This window comes from Leuresthes tenuis, unplaced genomic scaffold (assembly GCF_036924035.1).
Source record: "Leuresthes tenuis unplaced genomic scaffold, fLeuTen1.0.hap1 SCAF_11, whole genome shotgun sequence".
Classification (NCBI taxonomy): Eukaryota; Metazoa; Chordata; class Actinopteri; order Atheriniformes; family Atherinopsidae; genus Leuresthes; species Leuresthes tenuis.
The window spans coordinates 24,804,349-24,825,791 of record NW_027325365.1 but is presented as its reverse complement, the minus strand read 5'-3'; the positions used below and the strand labels follow the sequence as shown (position 1 = coordinate 24,825,791).

General features: G+C 40.2%; 1 protein-coding gene across 2 annotated transcripts in view; it reads left to right on the top strand.

Moving 5' to 3' along the window:
- The first annotated feature begins 615 nt into the window (after positions 1–615).
- Positions 616–21,443, top strand: part of il1rapl2 (interleukin 1 receptor accessory protein-like 2) — a 421,604-nt gene continuing 400,776 nt past the window's right edge. For both annotated transcript variants that reach the window (XM_072396229.1, XM_072396230.1), the window contains exon 1: positions 616–1,919. The gene's annotated coding sequence lies outside the window, so the exon portion shown is untranslated. The remainder of the gene's footprint in view (positions 1,920–21,443) is intronic.

Sequence of the window (21,443 nt, the reverse complement as noted above, 5' to 3'; positions counted from 1 at the left end):
TTTCCACAGAGTACTGTGTCTACGCGCGCGCAAGTGTCTGGTGGTGCTGAAGGAACAGCTCCAATCTCCCAATAATTTCTATTTAGTGTCTAATCTCCAACAACAGTCACTTGTTTGGGCACAGGAGGGTGAATGCTATCAGGCCAGAACTGCAGGTTTGAGTATGAACACGCGCGGAGGAAAGATATTTCCTTCTTTCTTTTCTTTGCTCGTAGCGCTATCTATGTCTCTCTGTGGCTTCTCTGCGCTCTCTTAAAACACTTAACATAAAAGCCTCCACGAGAGATGGCAGATTTTATGTGTCTTATCGGTCCTCCTCCGGGCAGATGGTGAAGTATCTGAAGGCGGTCGAGGGGAAGTATTTTACATCTGCGAAAAGGGAAAAAGAAAAAGCGAGAGACGCATCTGCTCTGCTAAAATTAGCCAAAGCATGAAAAATTAGGGTTACTTTTCCTTTTCCCTTCTAATCACAGAGGGGACACTTCCCTCTTGTTGCTCCTCTTGTCTGCCCATCGTTCTGTAGCGCAAAAGGGAGGAGATCCAGCTCCCCGTCCCCCTCCTCCTCCCCCCGTCTCCCCCTCCGCTCCTTTGGAGGACAACCCAAAAGAAGCGGCTCAGGGCTTCGCGCATTTCCTTCTGTCCCGCTGCTCCCAGCGCTACAAAACGGATTTCCAAAACTCATTCCAAGTGGACTCTTTTCATGTATGTGTCTCTGTCTCTCTGTGTGTGATTTTGGCATTTTAAGCGAAGCTCGGGAAACCATCTTGTTAGAATAGAAGAGGCAGAGCCCTCTGACCTGCAAGGGACGGATTACTGGGGAGGAAGAAAAGTAAAGACAGGAGAAATGGGGAGCACACGCGCTCTCTCATTTTCACCATCTTTTCGTTGCTTGTTTGCACTCTAATTAATTGATCTCTTATATGGATTGATCAATATTGCTAACGAGCTGACTGGTTGATTGATTATTGGACATTATCACCCGAGAGACTTGGACTTGTGGGGGGGATTTAAGAAGGAAGGAGAAGCCTGCACTGCAGTTTGCAGCTCTTGGCAGGAGGCGACGCTTCTCCGGCAGCACATCTGGATTGATTAATTGACTAATCGACGTACTGAACCTGCAAAGTTCGAACTTGCTCATTATTATCTCATCATACAGGCAAATGCTCAGTCTTAAAAAGCGCAAATATCAATTTTTATTTTTTCCATCCCTATAGGAACATTACACGGCTGTTGAAGGGATCGTAAGCAATAAATATCAACCCTCAACCATCTTTCTTTGAGGTCGATGTGACTACCTTAAATCTGCGGGGTAGCATAAGGGAAGAAAGTACCATAAAGTGCAACAAGAATGAATATAAACTTAGAATCTCCACATCAGCTCAGCTGTGCGAACATTGCGAGAATTTAGTGGAGATTATCGTGGCGCAAGTGTTTCCCGGGATTCCAGTTTGGAGATTGGAAGTTATTTTTGGCTGCGCAAAGTAGAGCGACTCCTCCACGCCACTTCCCCGGACAGAGACAGGCCGAGCGCAGAGGTCTACCTGCTTGTCTCTGTCTTACGTCCCGTCCTGAGAGACAGCAGCGGGGTAGACTGAAGGCGGAGGAGAGCAAAAAAGAGAGCGGGATGCGTAACTGCAATTAACTGGAGCAGACTTTCGTCTTACAACATCTTGGAGAAGGAAGGCGAGAGGAGAGGTTTATTCCCCTTACAGAGGCTGTCTGTTAGAGGGTACAGAGAGGTGAAAAAGAGACTACCCTCTTTAGCTGTTTATCCTTCCCTCCTCCCATCACTTTGGAGCGGAGGAATTTGTCACCGCAGGTCAGATTTGGTGGTGGGATTATTTCACGTCGTTTTCGTCTGGTCAAGATTCTGCCATCTGCGACGTTTGGATTCAGGATTAGTTCCACCGAAACGCCAGGTAAGGGGACACCGCGCGCCTGTGTGATGGATTTACTTCACGGGCTGTTTGTGTGTGATGCCAAGTGTTGGAGAGGTGGAAAGAGAAAATGTAGCCCGTGCGTGCGATTGGTCCGTGCGTGTGCGTTAGAGGTGAGAGACCCAGAAGGCTCACAGACGGAGCTGGAGTTTGAGCATGTGCGTGCGTGTGTGTGGATCGCTCAGGATTGCGGTGGATTTGTATCCGCGCACACGCGAGAGGCCAACGAAAAGGAAAACTTGAGTTAAAAAAAATCAACTCTTTAACACTGTGACAGGACAATTTGCGGCCCTGACTCATATCCAAAGCCATTAGGCATCATCAAACTGCACGTGAGTGTGTGTAACATGAGTGCGCTAAAAGCCAGTCGTCATAGTTGAAACAGATTCGCCTCCGGAAAGAAAAGGAACGCGGAGAGTATTCACATCTAAAGAGCCAGATGGAGGTTCAGGAAAACTGTTTTAATGAGTTCATATTCGCACTTAATCTTTTTTCCAATCTTCCATTTAGATATATTATGAAACAGTAGCCACTGAGTACAGACATGTAAAAGGTCCCCAAAGTCTCCTGTGGAGGAGCAAAAATCCACACACTCTGATGAGGACAAAAGTGCATCGTTTTACTGTCATTTATAGTTATTGTGTGCCTTTTCTGTCTTTAATTTCGTATCGTTTCTTTTTTAATTTTTTTTAATCTAAAATGTTCTTTCTTTTCTTTTTTGACATGCTCCTCTAGTAGCAGTGTATGTATTTTGTGGAGACTTTGAATCTCTCACTCTGATGTCCTCCCCTTGTCTTTGGGATAATTTGAAGTCTTTGGTTGTTAAACGTTGTTCATGGCTTCTTTGCGTCTCATCTGCATCTCTAAAGTCATATTGTCTTTCTTTGTCTTCCTAAAGCAACTTGGCATCTTTCTATAATTATTTGCATTTCTTTTGTGTTTGTTTAGCAGCTTTTGTGGTAATTTCAATGTCTCTTAATCTTGTGAATGAGAAATATCACATGTCTGTTTAGTAACTGCCTTTACATGAAATGATCTGTTCCTAATTTACCCCTAACCCTATCATTAAAACCCTGAAAGACTACTTCTAAATTTGCAAGTTAGCATGTTGGCAAACTTCAGCATAGACTTATGTGCTCTAAGAATTCCATTGAGCTGGCTGGGGTGATGCACGTTTGGGTGAAAGGGTGCCGTTTAGATTCAACTGTATAATTTTCTCATTTGTTCAAGTCTTTGGAAACACAGACGCTGTTTGTGTGAGTGCTTTATAGCACAAGCAGGTGCTTTCTCTCCCTCCGTCTCTTCCTCTCTTTTCCCCTCTCTGTAAGGTTGCACAAGGAAAGAGAGTTTATGTGTGCGTGTGTTTTTGTATCATAATGGGGACCGAAAGCTGACAGTATACTGACTTTATTGGGACTTCCTGTAAACATAAGACCAAATTGCGGATCCCACAGATAGAGAGTGATTTTTGAGGGTCACGACTTGGATTTAGGGTAAGGGTTAAGAATTCAGTTATGTTTAGGTTAAGGGTTAGGGTTCTGCATTCAATTTTGATATTAAAGCTTGGGTGAGGGGCTAGAAAATGCATTTTGCCAATGTGTAGGCTTATAGTGTTAATGGTGTGTTTGAGAGGAGAGAGGAAAACAGAGTGCATTTGTGTCTTCCAAAGTGTGTGTGCTACAATGCATCAGGAGGGCATTCATACATACATGCATACACTCACACACGCACACATACACACACAAAAGGAAAGGACGCACAAGGTTTAATTATCTCAGCCGTTTAGCAACAAGGTGCGCATCAATCGTCAGAATAGAGGTAGACTGAGCACCCACCAGAGGCTGCAGGTGTGTGTGTATGTTGATTTATTTATGTGAACCCAGTGTTTTATAGATCAGACCAGTCGCTAGATGAACTGGCAGCAGAACGACTCTGTCACATTGACCAACATCAGCCATCTATTACTGGGATGCGAATGGGTGTGGGCAGTTTACAACATGCAGTCGTGAGAGAAAAAGGCAGGAAATGGAGACAGAAACAAGACACTAATGTTGAGATAATCCATTACTTATTGGAGTCAGGAATTTAAAACCAAAGCGTTTGTAAACATCTCAAAAGTAAAAGCCCTCCATCTGCAGCTAAATGTATCTGGTGACTGAAAATAAATATGTCAATCATTAATACTAACACACATAAAGCAGTATTTTATATGCACCGCGAGGGATGTATTTGATGTGTGGTTGAGGTAATTCCCAGTTTAGGGGCCACATTCCGTTCATTGGGTTACAAAATGAACCTGAGGGGCCATGAGCAAAGTGCTTGTGCACACAAGCTATTTGTGTTTGTATATCAGACTTTTCTCTGGTGAAATAATGCATAGTTGTGGGTTCAGTTCAGAGTAGGGAAAGAGAGAAGTAGAAGGTCTGCCAACAGTAAGGACTGAGAATGGAGGAATGCACAAATGCCCAAACAGCACAGGAAATAATCACAGATGGGAGACTGGTACACTAACTGGCCTTGACATTATGACCACCCACCAAATTTTGAATAGATCCTCCTCATGCCGCCAAAAGAGCTCAGGATGTGGACAAAGAACATCCGAAGGTGTCCTGGAGTGTCTCTTGTACAAGATCTTGTTGGACATGTGGGTTGTGGAGTGGGTTCTCCATAGATTTGGTTTTCTTCCCATTCATTCCAGATCTTGTCAGACTGGTATCTTGGGAGTTTGGATGCTGGGTGGACACCTCAGAGTCTGTCTTGTTCTCTGAGCCCTTCCTAAGTTGTCCTGCTGGGAAAGGCCCTCACTGTAGGGGAGTGCTGTTGCCATGTGTGTCAGATGCAACTAGTCATCTAAAAATGTTGGGGTCCGTGGCAAGTGTCAAAGTAATGCCACCATGTAGATTTTCAATCTGCATTTGTCCGATGTGTGGCATCATCTCTAAAACCTACACACTTAGATTATTGAAGGACTACACATCTGTTTGTCTGAGTTGAAAAAATACCACAAATCCTTCACAATGGGTTTATGGCTGAGAGTGTCATAGACAGTTACTTCCGTGCTAACAAAAACAGGCCAGGTAAAACTAGAGGTTTTAATTTTATGGCGGATCAGTGCCTAAAAATGAAGATGCTGATTAAGTGGCAAGACAAATTAAAAGAATAACGACAAAAAAAGGTAACCAAAAAGGCAGGAGAAACACAAAGACAGGAAGCAAAATCAACAGAGATACACAAAGGTAACAAACATCCATGGCAAATATTAAAATTTAATTATTTGAGTTGTCTGGTGGAGAAATCTCTCTTATGTATAACAGCTAACAACTCAAAGGCACCTGAGATGTGTCAAAGGCTTCCAGCTATACGCTGCTATTTTGTGAGGTAATGTCTGGCTGAACACCAGATGGGTTTTGTGATAGATAGCATTGCATTGCCTGACAACACACCTCGGCACCACAAGCGCAGGATGTGTTGACTGGATCTCTAAAAATGTTGTTGAAAGGTTTTGATTGAACATGCAACAACACTGCTGTCAGACAAGAAATTATGTAAAAATGTATATTGGTTTTGCATCTTTACAGCTATTCAAGGAAGAAATAAACACACACATTGACAGTCCTGCCTTGTTGGACAATCTAAATCCTCAGCTAAACTCAACATGTAGGCAGTGTTGGTCATCTTACTTACATACTAAAAAGTAATTAGTTACAGTCACAAATTACTTCTCCCAAAAAGTAACTGAGTTAGTAACTCAGTTACCTCATTGTAAGAGTAATTAGTTACTCAGCAAAGGGCTGTGACGTTATTTTTCATGTTCTATCAATCTGAAAAATCAAGTGGCACCATCTCCCTCGCTTGCTGCAATTGGGCTTGGGTTAGCAGCAGCAGCAGCAGCAACAAGTGTCATGTCAGCATGCGTTGATGTGAGTTGCTTCAAAAGATTGGAGTTGCTTGAGGCAGACGTGGATAAAGTCTTTTTCCCTGGGCATAGCTGCATGTTACATAAACATTCTTTCCTTTAATTTCAATGAGTGAGAAGTAGCACTTCCAGTTTGAGGACACTACCTTTGGCTCGTCACCATTGTCTTGTTGTTTTTGGCAGTCAGAGTGTGCAGTGAGACAGCGTGAGCAGGGCATGATCCGCCCATGCAGCCAATCATCATCGCATTTGCAACGGCGTCATTATCCCCACCCCTGCTCTCTTCAGGAAGCTGATGTGTGGCCAAAACCTGACACTTTGCGCTTCGTTCAACCTGTAGTAACGCACCACTTCACATTCTCAGTTACGGCAACGGTGTTGCAACGATGAGAGAAGTAATTAATTAGATTAATCGTTACTGAAAAAAAACAATGCCATTAGTAAAGCCGTTATACTCTAATGCTGTTATTACCAACATTGTATAGGTTACTAGATTGGAGGCTAATGTTTCTTGCGGTGAAGCAGAATGCAGAAAATGCTTAACAATCAAAAGTCCTTTCACCTTACAGATGTATGGTGCTTGTGCTAATGAGCCAAAACAATAACAATGATAGATCAAATAGAGACAGAAAAGTATAAAGGAGGGATGAATGGAGAGATCAGAAACAAAAAGTATTGTGCAATTATAGCAGATGGGGAAAAAGAGGAACCTAAGACAGATGATGGAAATTAGAAAAGCGACAAACAGAGGAAGAGGAGCTCAGTGCTGAAGGAGTTACTGCTGCTTAGCAGTATAATTGCTCCACGGTAAAGCTAATTCATTTCCTCACCTGATGCTCATGTGATATATTGAATCCTAGAGTAGCCGGTGAAATAAGGCCTAAAAAGGTGCTATAGTTCCTACTAAATGTTTTATCCACCATGTTGGACTATTAACAAAACAAAAAAAAGAATAAAAGAGTAGGAGATGTAAATTGAGAACAGAGGAGATACAGTGAAGTAAGAATGGGTGGCAGATTTAGAGACATGAGGAGAGCAGAGAAGGGAGAGGGATGGGAGATCCATAAATTGTGTAAGGGATGACGAGGCACGAAGAGTTTCTGGTAATGAACGAAAGGAAAAGCACTGGCCTGGACGACAGAGATGAAGGGAGAAATAGAAATAGATGGAGGATGCTTTTAAAGAGCTATAAGCTGCACGACTATATATTTTAATTATTTTAATTGTAACCTCTTAGCTTTGATTATTCTTCCCACTTTTGGTCATTTGTTTGAAATCCTCTCAGAAACAAGTAAAAATAAAAACTTTCAGACGTAACACAGTTCCAAATGGGTTCCTAAACACCAATGAAGAGGCATTTCCCCCAAGGGAAGGACACTCGCCAGTGTTACTTACTGTTGGTTGACCCCTCTTGCTCTTGCAAGAAGCATTACACACAGTACCGTCATGCTTGGTAAAAACAAGTGTGCTTGCTGACAGTCACCTCCAGCTATTTTTTTGGAGCCACCACTCTGTAGCTTCAGACAAAACCTCAAAGCATACTGGCTGACACAACAGTCTCACCACAAGCTCAATTTAGTAACTGCTTTGAGTCATTCTGCATGATGTTCAGCAGCGCATGGAGCCTGAATGTGAGTATATTCCATGAGCAACCTTACCTCCTAAAATTGATGTTTCTGTACAACTGAATTGCTACTGTGAAACTACATTCTGAAAGACTATTTAGCTGTGATTCAGTTCTCTTTTCTATTAAAATGATTGAGGTCATATTTTTACTACCACGTTTGGCATGTTTGCTTTGTATGCCTGCAGTCCACCTCAAACATATTCACACCAATTCAACTTATAAATGCTATTCATTCATTAAAAAAGTGAATTCAATTCAGCCAGTAATTATGCTACATCTGCAGGTAATTGGGAAAGCAATAAGTGAGCTGTACAGAAAAGTAATTTCAGAGAGGCAGGCTGCTATGTGCTATAGGACATTATTAAGACTAAAAGCTTCTTTACAACTAGCAAATGGACCCTGAGCTGAGGTCATCCTTTCTAATGTCTAGAATGGAGGTTGGATTATTCATTATCATTATTTTGTCATCTCTGGAGGGTTATAATTGTCAAGTTAGTGGTTGGAATAGGTCATATTTTTTCTGATCACTTTATTTACTCCCCATTGTTATTATTGCTCGGGTTGCGTTGTTTTTAACCAATGTATGGGGACCTTGAGTGTCCAGAAAGGCGCCTATAAATAAAATGTATTATTATTAGTATTTATATATGTTCACATTTGTTGTTGTTATTAAAGATCATTACCTCTTTCCAGCCAGGTGGTTCCTGTTCAAGACCCATACCGTATCTGTTGATAGCACTTTTTCAAAGTTTGTACATTCTACTAGTCAAACCAGCTGGTGGGGAAAGACTAGATGTAAAAAATACATGCAATAAATTGTCCCAAAGACAAGTGCAGTATCTATGTTCTGGACAGTTCCTGATGTAGGTATTTCAGGTTTGTTTCTTACTTGCCTTATGTTCCCATTTGACTTTTTTTTTTGTCTCGTTGATTTTGTGAAATACCGCGCATGCTTGTCTGTCTCATTTGTCTTTATGTGGCCCAGTGCCAGACCGGCGACCTGTCCAGGGTGTACCCTGCCTCTCACCCAATACCAGCTGGGATAAGCGGGGATAGAAAATGGATGGATTGAATTTTGTGACATGCTCAAACATGCGTAGGTGGCTTTATCTATTAACAAATAAGCAGCTTTTGTTTGTGATATATATGGCCCTAAAATATGCACATTCATCTGATCTTGAGTTCAAGTAATGTATGAAACTACCTTTCAAAAACAAGAAACTTGTCCCATTATTCTCCGCTTTCACATATGCACTCATATCAGCCTCTTGGTGAGGTTTGTGTTACTTTCTAAACCTGAATACCTAGGCAATAAAATACCTCATTAACGTTAAAAATAAAAGAAAATACATATTTGGGGTTTGGGAAAAATACAAGACTGTAATAATACTAAGACTAAATACTAATACTAAACACGTTTTGGTTTCTAAAATCATTAAATGACAGCATCTTTTCCTGGAGACAGGGTTGTAACAGTAACAATTAACCTGAGCCTGCCTTGTTTTGCTTTGTCTCTGTTTGAATTTCACTGAATTACAGACGAGAACTTCTTTGAACAGGTTGTTAAACAGGTGTTCACTTAAAATTTCACGCTGTTTTGGTGATGAGGACACAGAGACTTATAATGTTGCTACATTCTCCTGTCAACAGACCCCACTTTGGCTTTCAACATGCTAACTGAGTTTGATGATGCTTTCTTAGGTGGAAACAACGACAAAATAACTTTTAGGCCAAAATATAGTTTTATATATGTATATATATTAAAGTATGTGGATTCCAGTGGTAAGAAATGGTCTTTAATTCACTTCATGACACCAGGTTTCTCTTGGGCTCCTGTTATGTTTGTTATCTGAGACCTCGCTTGCAGGTCTTCATTCTTATCAGTCGTGTGCAACATTGCATATGGGACACCATTATGACTTGTGTATTACAAAATTTCAAAGAGCAATTCTGATCAAAGTGATGTCACACAGTATAGGAACCTTGCACTACTGTGAAACTCCAGGATAATTTAATGTCATGCATGCTGAAAGGATCAAAGAGTCTTTATTTTTGTGTCATATGAAAGAAACTAGCTCAGTAGCATTCCAACAAGAGGCAGAAACACATTAAGCCTGGTGGTTAATTGCATAACACAACATATAAAAACAGAATTAATTTGACTGCCTGGAAGTAGCAAGGCCATTGAGGTCATTTTTGATGTACAGTATTTGTAACTTTGCCACAAAGGCTTGTGGTTAGGTGTGTCATGATAGAAAATGAAATATATTTAAAAAACTTTGATTTTCATCTGTATTTCTGAAGGTTAAACCTTCTTATCTAAATAGAATTTTATGAAGTTTGTGATGGAGAGATTCCAAACTTGAAATAACTGCCAATGTCACCTCTTGACAGGTCTATTAAAATAAATGTTATGGGTGTGTGATTCATAGATTCTGGCTGTAAAAAAAAAGACAGATTAGGTAACACAAGATGAATAATGCTAGTATCTTACAATATATGTCTCCTGAATCTACAGTTAATAGTTAGGAGCTAAGCAAGGTTATCTTGGTTATCTACCTGGAACATTTTGAGGTTGTCAAGACAACAGCAAGATTGCAGTAAGTCCTAACAACCGAAGAAACACACCCAAACCCCAAGAAACAACTAATTTTTACTTGCACACTGTTGCTTTTGTAAAGATTGAGCCCGGGAAGTGCAACAAACTGGTCAGTGGGCTGTCGAGGTGCTGGTAGGTGGAATCTTTGGATGATGCAAGTTTAGATAGTTCTCCTATTAACAGTTTATAAAGAACACCCAAATCCATCTCCTGACTTCAGCTTCAGATGTGGTTGCAGTGATCAAGTTGGACCTGTGTCCCTTAAAAAGTATAGAAAGTTATTGGTTTTGCTTCAAAAAGGAAAACCTGTGCTCATTGTGAGCACTGACAAAAAACAGGCTTTTAACTATGCAAAAACACAGTCTGTAACAAATCAAATGAGCTTGACAATTTATAACAATTTACACACAATTTATATTGTGACCCTCTTACACAAGCTTTCCTGTTATTTCTTTAAGTAGTCTTCAGGACAAACAGGTCTTCAGGATTCATCCTCCATAAGATCCGTTGCCACTGGTATTCAGTCCACTTCTTGTGTCATTTGGCATTACAGAATTGGAACAAATTATATCTTCCCAATTGGCTGCAAGTAACAAAGTGCCTCAAGATACTGAAAACTCATTCTTTGCAAACTTGTCTGTTATGTGTAGACGATATTGGTTCATCCTTTAAGGTAGGTACCGGAACGAAGTGAAACTGACTGAAAAGGCAGTCGACTTCCAAAGAAAAACTTTTAAAAAAAGATCTTCAGAAAGCCAGGAGAACAAGACCACTTTAAAAGATTACACGAAACTTTAGCTGCTTGGAAGAAAAAAAAAACAAAAAACAATGGATCGAGGCTTTTGTATTGTTGGGTATATGATATCTACACACAAATGTATATATATAAAAATCTTTCACATCAAGGTGTCTTTGCCAACAACATGTCCAACATAAATTTGAACTGCTCAAAATGTTAAGTGTTCACTCATTAATGGGTTCATTTATGCAGCAAGATGCTCCACATCATAATCAAATCTAAACGCAGAGCTTCTGTGGTACCACAAATAAAGCACACACCCTCCGTAGAAGAATTTCTTCTTACTTCAGCTTTCAGAGAGAGGTGCAGCTTTGTCCGTAAGCATCAGAACAAACATGCATATAAGGGTTCGCACTCCTTATAACACTTCCTCTGCTGCATCTACTACTTATAATGCACATTGTTTTGGAAATGTTAGGATTCTTGCGGGTCAGTCCCTATCTGTGTGGATGTTGGCCACTGCTCCGCTTGGAGCCCTGCAGCTCTTTAGGATTCGGTGTCTTGCTCTTAGTCAGCATGAGGTGGATGGGGGCTGCTGACATCAGCGCTTGGATTAAGATTATTAGGTTGAACGATGGCATACTCCATGATGACCTCTGTAGGCTGTGTATGTCTGAGCTCTGACATTGTGCTGAAGGTATTTCATCAAGTATAGACAGCTTGTGTTTCAATGATTGACACGATTTAGGTTTTTACACTTTCTACCCATCCAGCTTTATTATTAACGCCCATGGAAGGGTCTTTTCCTGGTGCTTAAGGTTGCTTCCCACAGCGTCCCTGAAAGTAAACAGGAATTTTCTTGCAGCATCAGTTATCTTGCCAGTCCCAGCGCTTGGATTGCAGCTTTTAACTGTCCTCATGTTAGATCTTTGGATCACTTTGCACAGTCGAGGCTTGCCAAAAGAGGCAATATGCTTAATTATACAGGTTCCCAGAGTGAAACTGTATATTTCCTTTGTGTCCTGGGTTGGAAAAGTTGTAGAAACCTGTGCAACAGAATGAATATTGCATTTTTCTGTTCTGGTGGGACATAAACTGTTTTGTGTCAAGTAGCTAGACACTTTCATTGTGACTGCTCAGGAGAATAAGGATTTAGTTGTCATGGTGAGTGCTGTATATGCTAAACAGGTTTGGCGCAAAGCAGTTTATAGTAAAACCTTAAGAATATGAAACATTAGCAAGCAGCTAACCCGGAAATAAACGTGTGAAATTCCAAGAAACTCTATGTGTAGCTTGAAGACATTTACTCATGATGCTATCAAAGATTCTCTTTATAGACATTATTATTATATAACTCCCTTTGCTCTTCTAAGTTTGGGCTAATTGAGCAGGGTTAGAGCAGACATAGAAAGTGTGTGTGTGTGTTTTAAAGAATCTATCTTTTCTCCTTTGGTGTTAGAAATGATAATATTGGATGCTATGTTTGTGTATGTGTGCTTGATGTGTGTGCTGTTGGTAGGAGTGCAGCGGTAAGACGTCCAGGGGGAATTCTGCCCTCAACAAACAGATGTCTGGTCAGTCCTGCAGCTGTGAGGAACACATCACAACTCAGCTTATCTTGACGTAATACATCACGTACATTAGAGAATATTTATTCTAGGTATGTGTTCTGTGCACCAAAAATCCTACCCTGTTATTTTTAGGAAGAACAGTTATACATCTGTATGTTACTATGCAGTATTTAGAGTACTAAATATTGTATTTGCTTTCTGCCACATTCAACCAATCATCTGTTTGTTTCTCTCTTACTATCTGTGCTCACATCTCCTGTGTTTCAGTACAACTTCATTCCCAACAAAGTCACTCTTTTCCCTTCTTTTTTCTGTCTCTAGGAATCGATGATTTTACAATTTTGATGAAGCTGCCCTAAACATCAGCTGTATCCTTAGTTTGCTTTCGTTTTATATGAACTAGTATTACCCTGACAAAGTGAGTTCACATGTGCAGCTAAAAGCCATGTGGTCAGTCTAATGTTTATCTGCAGGATAGACAGTGGTGCAGAGGCAGAAAAGCGATTCTTAGTCCTCACGGGGCTTTTGTGGTAATCTTTTTCAGTGGAAGGCATACCTACAGCTTTTCTGAAAAGCAGCTAATTGTTGAAGAAAGTGTTTTTGTTCATTGACGGTTTAGTAAGATTAGATACACTAAAGCAACAAATGCTTATTTTTTTGTCTGACAACATTCTTTCTATGTTTTAAGTGCTAGAGTTTCACTTCCATTCAGCACTTTCATTTCATTATGAAAACATTCTAACAGTATTCCACACTGCCAGCATCGTTTTCTCACAGACTCACTCTTTGGGTTGTCAAGCCTCGCAGTTTAGTTGAATATGATTTTTGATTTTTTTATTCTGCCTGTTTAAGTGGAATAACATGAAACTATAAAATAGTAGAGCGATTTCATACTACTTTTATCCTTTCATGCCTGTTTTTTTCTCCTTATCTTGTCCTCTTGCTCCCTTACCCCTCCTTCCCTTCCTCACTGTGACTCTCCAGTTCCCCCACAGCACATCCACCAGTGTGCGTAGCCTATCCTTAGTTGACTTAACATGGTCTGACAGGCCAATCCCTATGGATTCTGATCAAATAGAGCAATAGTGTACACAGCAGCAACAGTGCAGACCCATCCTGTTAAAACAGCAGACATAATATGGCAAAGATCAGCGTCCTGCAGAACTGATTCGACACATTTATCTGCTGATTCTACTTTGTCACACACACGATTAAAGGAGTATGGTGGGTTTTAAGCTCATGGCATCTGTGCTTGAGCAAACTACTTTGAGCGTTCTTTTGTCTCCATTATATTGCTTTTCATTGTTTACCAGTGTGCTGAATAATGTGTTCTTGATCTTACTTTGGCTTATGTTCCACAACTCGGGAATGTTCTCACTGACACCTGTTGAGCTGCAACTGGAATAAAGTGAAAAAAAAGCAAACACAGGTGATGTGAAAGAGGACGGTGCATTGGTTAGGCCAGTTGCCTCACAGCCAAAAACTTCTGGGTCTGAAGCTGTTGGTCTGCTGGGGCAGGCCTGTGGAACATCTGCATTTTTTTCTGACTGCTTGGATTTGACTGTAGATTCATTCAGCATATGCCCAGCATTCTTCTTTCTTCAAATGTTGATTTAAGGGAGTGCAGCTCTCCATGTGACCTTATAGAAGAAGGACCCCTTCCGGAGGCGGTGGTGTGGTTGCCAGCATCGTCGCCTCACAGCAAGAGGGTTTCCTGCTTCAAATCCCAGCTGGGGCCTTTCTGTTTGGAGTTCGCATGTTCTCGCAGTGTATGTGGGGGTTCTCTCGGGTCCACCCACCACCCAAAAACATGGACATTAGGTCATTAATTGGTGACTATAAATTGTCCCTAGGAGCGAGTGTGAGCATAGATGGTTGTTTATCTCGTTTGTCTCTGTGTGACCCTGTGATGGACTGGCCACCCGGCCAGGATGTAGCTTGCCTCTTGCTCAATGGCAGCTGGGATAAGCCCCCCACCCCCCCCACCCCCCCCCCCCCCCCCCACCCCCACAACCCACCCCCCCCCTTCCCCCCGTGACTAGAGTTGGATTTAGCGGGTATACAAAATGGATGGATGGATGGATGGACCCCTCCGTGAGGGGCCAGAGTCGTCTTTATGTGCATTTGCAACCAAGTGGAATAGGTCCTTGAGTTCTCTGATGAACTGGTTTACCTGCAGCTGTGTCAACTGGTATGTCACCTTTATTCAGTGGAAAGTCAACATTACAGGCAAATAAAACAAAACAGCACAAGGTGAAAACCTCAGTATTTGTATTTGTGAAACCCCTGTTCAGCGTTGGAAAAGCTCCATGCTCTTGATGAAGGTGAGCCTGTATTCAGCCATCTCTGGAACTGAAAACATCTGATCCTTTTCACTATCCCATGCTGTGACTGTAAGGGTCTGCACCCCCGAGATCAGAGCACAGTGACAGGGATCAGCAGCTCAGATCACTCCAAGATACAACTAAACAATTCCCTGAGTTCATCCAGAGCATGGTTAATTTCAGATGGTGAGGGAGGATATCACTTGTCGGGATGCTGATGTTTTCATCCAGTGCAGAAATTACAGTAAGATACATAAATCTGATCAGACAAACAAGACTAACAAGGAGAATGTAATGCCTACAGGCCTGCTGACACATCTTACATGCTGATTACAAACTGAATCAAAGAGACTTGGTTCAAGAATCAAATGTCACAGTGTTTATTATTAATTTATTAGTCATTTATATGCTCCTCTTGTGACCCAAAAAAAAAAAAAATGTAAAACCTCCAGGATCATGGCAGATCTTCCAATGCCAAAGACAAACTTATAGAGACAAGGACCAATGATAGATGCTTGATATTGATATGATATGAAATGTCCTTTTTTTTTAGCTGCCTCCAAACTGAGAAAGTTCTGACCGCTGTCCACTGCAGATGAGACTACTTAGAAGATAAAAATACAGTAATTATAGAAAAAAAAACGTTTCTAAATATCACTTTTTGTTTTGCTTTTAATACCGTGAGCCACAGAACTCTGTTACATATCTTGAAGAACTGGGTAGGACTCTCTGGAAATGTCCTAAAAGGTTTTAAATCACATCTTTAGTTCCATTGGTAACTATGGGTCAGAGCAAATGGATATGACATGTGGATACTTGTACATAGATCCTTTTTTGGACCACTATTGTTCAGTCTCTATATGCTTCCATAAAGATAAATTATGTGAAATAATGTAGCCTAATTTAACCATGCAGATGACACACAAGTATATATATCTATATATATATATATAGTATATATATCTATATATATATAGATATATATACTGGGATTATCGACCTGTGTCACTTTTTGGAGCAAATCCATGACTAGATGCAGCAAAGTTATCTCAATTCAGAGAGATAAGATCAACATGGCAGTTTTTGGCCACAAAAATAAATACAGAATGACCGTTCTCACCTTGAGTCTCTCGATGTTATACTTCAGAGTCAAGCAAGACACCTTGGTGATATTCTGGACTACGATTCAAATTTCCACGGCCACATCAAATCAATAACTTGGAAGACCTTGGAAGACACACACATCTTATTTCCAGCAGACTAGATTTCTGCAATGATCTTCTTACAAGGCTTTCAGAACAAGCTGAATCAAACAAATTCAGCACATTTAGAATGCAAGAGTGCTGATGAAACTTGGAAAATTGAAACGGAAACACAATTAATCCAGTCGTTACATTGTCTGCCTGTCACTCAGAGAACCAATATAAAAATTTCTTAGCTTTGATACAAGTTTCTCTGTGGTTCAGAGCACAGATTCTGCTCCCATGTGCTTGTGACATAAATATAAACCATGTAGGACCCAGAGGACATCTGGGATTGGCCTACTGACTGTCCCAAGAGTTAGAACGAAACACAGTGAAGCAGCATTTTGTCATCATGCAGCACAGATCGGAATAATCTTTCAGGTGATTACTACTTTTAAGTTTGAACTAAATATAATCCTTTTCTACATTGTAATGGTTGCAAACTGACTGATAAGCATCACTAAAACTGGTCAAATCAGTCATTTTGGTGTTGATGGTGGTTATTATTGTTATTGCTCTTTTCTAAAAAGTTTGTGCTTCTCTTTATTTTTGCTATTTTAATCGATATTAAATGTTTTAGTTATGTTCATTATTTTTTTTACTGGAGTCAGAGGCACAGGCATCAGCAAAGTGCCAGTGTTCTCATCATTTTCTTTTTTTTAATCTAATGACTATCATAATATGGTTGTACTTTATAAAGCACTTTGACTTACCTCAGTGTATGAAATGTGCTATATAAATAAAGCAGCTTTACTTTGTCTCTGGAGGAAACACTGGTGGGATTTTTCATCCTGTGTTCGATTAAAAGTGACTTGAAAAAGACTTTTCATATCTATCCTTGTTAGAAACTGCAATATTAACTGCATGATATCAGTGATACCGCAAGCTGATTTAAAAACCTGCACACTGGCACATTGTTGAGGGGCTGTAAATCAAGCCATGGGCATGCAGTCCTAAATCAAGTCCTACACCTTCTGTTTCAAGTTGTAAACAAACCATTATTTACCTGTTAGCTGCTGCATCACTAGCAAATCCAATGGTTGCACAAAGTATTGCACTGTCAACGCCCATACTGAGGATGAGCTGAAACCACAAATCTCCATAGATGTTTCCAAAGCTGCTTATTTCCTTTCCGTAGTTATTGGAAATGGCTCTGCTGTAATGAGGCACTAAGGTTGCAACTATTAAGTTAAGTATAGAATGTCTGGTAATATGCCATATAGCTGCATGGTTGCACTAGTATCTTTGCAGTTTTTCTTTAGACATTAGATGTCAAACCACAGAGTGACACTTTTGCCAAAATCAAGTGAAAATAAACACAATTCCTCAAATACATTTAAGCATTGCTGTTAAAAGTAAGTGTCTTATCTTCTGGTAAAGTCTTATTGTTTTCATGGGTTGTGTCACACAGCTGTACTGTATGTATGATAAAACCGCAGTATGACTTCAATATTGAGTTTTATATTGTGGCTCCAGTTCATCATAAGTCGCTAAAACCCCTCCCTTGAAACAGTAACAATGAACTGCATATTTTCGCATAAAAATCTTTCTATCTTTTCAGTTATGGCATTTTTACAAGCTTCTGGTAAAAGACCTGCTATGGCTGATTGTGCCGAAGCAGGCAGTCAGGTTGTGATGACCACATAACGTTGTGCCACTTTGATGTGGCACCTGATCTAAAGCTCTTGTTTTTAAAATTCAAACAGGCTACCGATGTTTAAAGTTTCCCCAACATTAGAACAGATGTTCAAACTTTGAAGAAAAAGTGACACAGCTAATCACTGGGGCTGAACAGGGCTTGAATGCAGACCTTCCAGAGGGTTCTACTTCTTGGCTGTCTCTATGAGAGGTGCACAGGCACGTCACAGATCAAGGACAACTACAACAGTATATTAATCAGCAGGGACTTTACATGTCGCAGTCAGTTTAAAAAGCTTCATATCAACATAGGAGCAATTAAAGCCAACAGTCACAGTCTGTTAAGTGCCAGTGTTAGTGCATTTACCAACTCAGAACTCAAGCTGATTTGACAAGTCTGTGTCAAGACACAAATTGAACATTATTAATTTGGTTGCACAAAATTACTTTGAGCTTCATTACAAATTTAATAATTCATATAATACATATTTGATAATACGCATTTTAAATTTCAACCAATGGCAATGGCCTTTTTTTGTATGCATTTTTATCTTTATTTTATTCTGCATTCTAACATGATGCTTTTTTTCAGAGGGTAGTTTCTGTGTACAGGAAGGAGCTATTCAAAGAATTCTTACAGATTTCCCGCTGAGTATGAGTTTGATTGTAGACAGTGAAGTGCACTGACCCTCTGTGTAAACATGTGTGTGTGTGCGTGTGTTTGTGCCTGGAGCCTTTAAAACGACAGGTTAACCTTTCTGTCCTCTGGGACTCTTCTTTTTCAGTTCCCTCGGCGCAAAAGAAAATAGAAACTGAGTGTGTGTATGTGTGTCTGTGAAAAAAAGAAACAATGTAGGCTTCTTCCATCCCCAAGTGTCCTGCTCTCAAGCTCTCTTTTCTTTCCTCCTGCGGTCACTCCCACCTCTCTCTGTTCATTTGTCTCCGTCAGCATCTCTTCATAGTAGCAATGACTTTATTAATGGAACACAGAGACACGACACACATGTAGTTTCACTTGGTGAGATTGGAGACAATCACAGGGATTTAGAGTTACTGTATGGTTTACATAATGTGAAAATTATCACAAGAGTAATTTAATATCAATAAAAAAAAGTGAAATTCACTATAAAAATTTAAATTAGTTACTGTCTAAAGGCCAAAGAAAGACACAGTTTGGTCCAAAGATTCTGCATATAGCCATGCTGTGTTGACTGCAGCTGGAACATTATGATGCTGAGCTGCACCTCCTCCTTGGCCAGGGAGTCCACACTGGCACAAGCTCTGGTGACTCGGACAGTGCCACAGTCAGAATGAAGCTACGAGACGACAGCTCATACTCTCTGTTTTCTCGCCACGAGTGGCTCGCTTTGTTCTGTTTGCCAGTGTGTGATTTTTATGGTTGATTCAGTACAGCTCATATCAGAAAAATGTGATCATTTCTGCAAACTCTATCAACAGGGATACCAGATAATGCTATTGTTGTGTCACAGTACAGAAAAATCTTTTAAAAGGTATATATAAATCTGCATCTTTCTCTGTATTTAAAGGTAGCATATTCACGTGGAGATGTGGGAGCACGAATTGACTTCACTCCACTGCATGCCTTTTCATTTCAAGTTCATGTGCGAGCCTCCATAAATACAAAACTACAGCTCCTGGCATGTGTCACTTAACGCTATCTTGAAACAAGCAAAGTAATTGCAGAATGTGTCACTATACTGCAAAGGTTTTTCTCATTCTGTTAAGATCTTAGCTTTGTTTGAATGTAGAATTTGTAAGCATAATGAAATGGGCTATTCAACAATAAAAATAATATTCTGAGTAAGGTCAAATCAGAGAGTATTTTTACAAGGTTTTTCCCATCTTAACAACTACTTAAAGAGCTTTCATGCTACAAGCAACACCGACCCACTCCCAAACACATTCATACAGCAATAAACACAATGATGGAAATTAGTATTACAGTATAATTTCCCAAAACACCATGACAGTGAGGATCTGGGGACCGGACCATTGGCCCTCCAAATAAAGGACTGCCAAATCTTCCATTCTTTGTCAACATTATCCATTATGAAGCTCATTTGAAGAGATAATACATATGTATAACAAATTTGCAGTCTTAAAAACAACTAAATATGACCTGAGTTCCATTCAACATTGTACATGAACTACTCCTAACCCCCTGCTCCCTGCTCAGGGAATGTCAGCTAAGCAAACTTGACAAAATTCCTGTCTTCGGAACACCCTGCAACATCAACATAGTAGACAGCTCTCTCTCTGTTCATTACACCAATCACCCAGTTACATGAGATTACCTATTCCTGCTTTAGCACCAAAAGCTAACGTTAATGTTCCACAGCTAAGCTAGTCAAACTAGTGTTAGCTTAGCTTGCAAATAGGCTGGTTTTAATTTAGCTTTCTTAAATGATGAATTTAGTTTTAGAAATAGTTTGTTTGTGGTAACTTTGATTATAAGAAGAACAAAAAAAAACATTAAAGATATAATTATACTGTTAAGCAAGCTCTCCTTTTCTTTTTAGTTTAGAGCTCAAGATGCAATGACTGATGGGTAATCATGCTATTCAGTTTTTTGTGAAGTAATGAGCTGTGTTAAGTTCTTTCCTATACAGTTTTTTATATGTGGTTCTCATTCACCCATTCACACCCAGACACTCATGCAGCACTTCTTATTTTGTATACACTCTGTATACATTTTGTAGCATTTTTGGGGGGGTTACGGGGGGAGCCAGAGACTTGAGAATCTGGCACCTGTTTATGTAAAACTTAATCTTTTTAAAACTGCTGAAAGATTGGGTTTACAAACAGACACACACACACGCACGCACGCACACACACACACACACACACACACACACACACACACACGTCCATAGGTGGTGGCACTTATCATACAAACACACACAATCTTGGACTCATTTGTACACTATTTCATTGTTCATGCAGAGATACACACACAAACACTCACACAATAAAATACACCGTGGTGCAATGCCTGTGTTGCAAACCCACACACGCAAACACAGCTTCAGTGGGGGAAAGAACCCATTTAAATGCTAAGTAAGCGGTCTCTCCCTTTTGGGGCAATGCCATTATACAACCAATCTCATAAGCAATGCCTCACAACTGGATTTGCACATGTAGAACTTAATTACAAGCGACCTGGCTTCTCTCTGTGTGTTGTATTCACGGGAGTGTATCTATTGAGAAAGTTGGTGCTGAAGCTGTTACCTTGTGTGTGTGTGAGAGCGCAAGAGAGAGCCATTATGCACCATTTTAGTGTATTCTCGAGTTGGTGTGATAAACATATTCTCTCATTCTCTTGGAGTGTGTGTGCAATAAATCTTGCCAGCACGTTATTTCTTAGGGGTCCCTATGGGGCATTGTGGTGTCAATAGAGCAGGTTTTAAAAGGAATGTAGTAGAATTATCAGAGAAAATTAACTGTGTGTGATGTGTGTACATGTGTGTATGAGTTTATTACAGAGAATATGGTAAAAAACAGAAAAGTTTTTCTTTTCTTCTGTAAGGTCACAAAATTCATTCTTGACAGCTAACCATGCATGAAAGGGAAGGGTAACATCATGTTTGTTTTTAGCGTGTATGTATCTGAGAGTGTTTCCCAATGGGGATATTGCCAAGGAAGTCCTCCTCACAGCGGCATTGTTATTGAAATGAAACATAATGTCAACTTGTGTCCTGAAGCTCATCTACTTTACTCGCTCGGGGATTTGGCCTTGTGAAACGCAACAGTTGTTCTATTTTCCTCTGTCTCTGTTTATTTCACTGAGTCTGCAGCACAAAATGAGTTGGCACTATTCCCTCCTGGAG